General features: G+C 30.9%; 1 non-coding gene across 1 annotated transcript; it reads left to right on the top strand.

The window, feature by feature from the left end:
- The first annotated feature begins 2,679 nt into the window (after positions 1-2,679).
- On the top strand, positions 2,680-2,763 carry TRNAL-CAA. Its single transcript has one exon. It is a non-coding gene; the product is annotated as a tRNA-Leu (tRNA).
- Positions 2,764-3,068: the final 305 nt, after the last annotated feature.

Genomic DNA, 3,068 nt, shown 5'->3' with positions numbered 1-3,068 from the left:
TCACAAGAGGTATTGCCGAGCCAGGTCGTGGTGGCTTGTAACCCAAACGGGGGCGTTAAGGTGCTGGAACATAATATTAGACTGTGTGTGGTGTGGTCATTGACTGCTTTCTTCTACTTCAAACGAAGTCATGTCCCTAATAAGCAACCCATAAGGTGTAGGGGGAATTGAAGCAATTAGCAGCACTTGATCGCATCATCCAGGGTCTGAAATATATATAGTGATTGATTTGATATTGAACCTTCACCTTTTTAATATTTGAATTGGGTTAAGCGAAGATGTGGAGAGTGGTCAGTTTCATCATTCATACATTGGATGAATTGGGAATGCTTTGTTGCAAGCTTATTGGATTAAAAGCAGAAGACCCCTTCCAGAAAATTTCTTCTCCGAGGCTGAAAAAGCAACCAGAAGAAAGGTTAGTTGCAGCGAGAATATAAAACTGGAAACAAAATTTTGAGAAAAATCTTATCCAAAAAATTTAAAACTAATATAAAACAAATGTAACAATTTATTTAATCACCAAAAAGTTTACTTTTATACATCATGTAAATTATTTTGGAATATAAAGGTTGATAGATTTAACAACATTTTCTTCTTAAATTTAATATGATTGAATCAGTATTTTTAAGTTTATATTTATTTCAAATAATCGATTAAAATAATCACCTTGTCGCTCAAATCTTTTATTTGCCCCGCCATCACCGTTAGAGACGTTGCCAACGAATGTCAATGCCACCATATTCTCCCCCTTCACAGGCAGACACAATTGCTTCCTAAACCCACAACCTCCATCACCTCCTTTTATTACTAGAGTAGCCATCGACGACAATCAATTGCCACAGTCGGTGCTTCATTGGAATGTTATTCTTGTTATAGCTTTGCTCTTTGATTTCTAATGATGCTGTGTTTGATTGGATATAAGGTGAATGAGATGAGGGAATGTGTAGTTACATGCTCTTTGGTTAGGCTATGGGGATGAGGAGAGATAGAAAAAGGGAGTTTAATCTACTTGTTTTGAGATAGGAGTAAAGCGGGTTTTTTTAAAGGAGAAAAAGTAGTTGTTTGTGTGTGATTATGTGTTGGTCGATTCATTCTGAATTGGAAATTGATTAAGGAAGAAGATGAAGTTGATTGCGGTTGAGAGTAGTGTGTTGATTTTATGGAAAGGAAGATAATGTAGAGAAAGTTTATGTGTGTTTTGTGTTGATGATGGGTGGTTTAGTGTTGAGAAAAGATGAATATGTAAAGATGGTTTTTTTTGTTTGAAGGAAGAAAATTGAGTGTGAAGTTGGATCACTGGAGAACATGAAGTGTGTTTTATGAAAATGAGAAGGAAGACACATGTCAGTGATAAAACAGGATACGTCAGAGGCCACCTCAAACGAAGTGTTCCACCCTCCTATGATGTTAACTATTTAAACGACGCTGCAAAATAGAACTAAATTGACAAAACTTGACAAAAATTGAAACTTGATTAAATAAGAAAAAAATAGTACTAAATTGAACAAATTCATCAAAAATAGATACTAATTTACTATTAAGGCCTTTCTATAAATAATGTTCTTGTTAAAACTCGAGATACTAAGATTAGGGATGTCAACGGGGCGGATAGGGTACGGGTAGTAGTTCCCATGTACCCTATCCGCTGAAAAAATATTTGTCTCGTACCCGTACTCATATCCGTGTGGATATCCATTATGCGAGTACTTGCATATTTTTTTAATATCCGCGAATATCCACGGGTACCTGCGGATATTTACAAAAAGAATAATATTTAATAACATATTTTAACCATAAATTCAAATAAAAATACAATGCATAACATTTATAAATTTCAAACACAATGCAAACAAGTCATTTAAATACAAAGAAATGAATTTTTTTTAAACCTAATTGATAAAAAATAACTCATTCAAAATCAATGTATTAATATTTTAATCATTTTTTTTAAATTTTTTAATTTAAATTAGAATATAGCAGGTACTAGTATCTGTGGGTAGAGATACTATGATACTCGTACCTGTCCTGTTAACATGCGGGTATAAAAAATACTCGTACCCGCCACCTGCGGATATCCATTTACAATATTCATTTCCTATTCGTTGCGAGTTTTATCCACGGATACCTGCGAGTACAAATTTCTTTTACATCTCTAACTAAGATTGTACAAAAGTTATATCCCTTTAGTTATAATCAACTTCATCAAAAATTGGTTAATCAACTTGCGTCGTCCATAAATAATTAATCATATACATAAAAATTATAATATGTTAAACCAAATACAATTCTAACATCCAACATAATAACATAAAATTATTGTCACAAATAACTATGGCAACAATTTAATTATTGTCATATGATATTACTAATAACGTATTTATATATTTATAATTCATAGTGATGAATATTTATATTTCTTTAACTTTATTTTAATGACTAAAATAATAAATGGTAAACACAAATCTAATTTCCTAAATTTTCAAGTCATTAATTTATGTTATATGAATTATTTTAAAACTTTAAAATCGATTAAGAATTTATGCTATGTTATAAATTCTAAAACTAGAATTAAATTAAATTAAGTAGGCGATTTTAAAATAGCATATCATATCCATAATTTTTTGTATTTGAATACCATCAAATCATGTTCATTTTAGGGTTAGCAAATTTATGTTTAGTGTCAGGATGGCCGAGTGGTCTAAGGCACCAGACTCAAGTTCTGGTCCTTGAAAAAGGGCGTGGGTTCAAATCCCACTTCTGACATTTATATTTTGGATAACTTGTACTACTGTACTCTCTCGTAAATTAAATTTATTTTAAACCTACCATGAGTTCATTAATAAACCAAATTTGAAATGAATAAATTCAATCTTTTACCAACTCATATCCGAACTATATAAGAATATGCATTTATAATATAACTAGCATAAACACAGGCGCGATATATTTTTTAAATATGCGTGATATTATATTAGTAAGTGATAATATTGTAATATTATTAAGTTGTTATATAAACTAAAATTATATTTATTAAAAATAAAGTGAAATATATCAAAACAGATGAAAGA

The sequence above is a fragment of the Vigna unguiculata genome, unplaced genomic scaffold (genome assembly GCF_004118075.2).
Source record: "Vigna unguiculata cultivar IT97K-499-35 unplaced genomic scaffold, ASM411807v1 contig_232, whole genome shotgun sequence".
In the NCBI taxonomy this organism is placed as follows: domain Eukaryota; kingdom Viridiplantae; phylum Streptophyta; class Magnoliopsida; order Fabales; family Fabaceae; genus Vigna; species Vigna unguiculata.
This window is presented reverse-complemented; position numbering and strand designations above follow the sequence as displayed.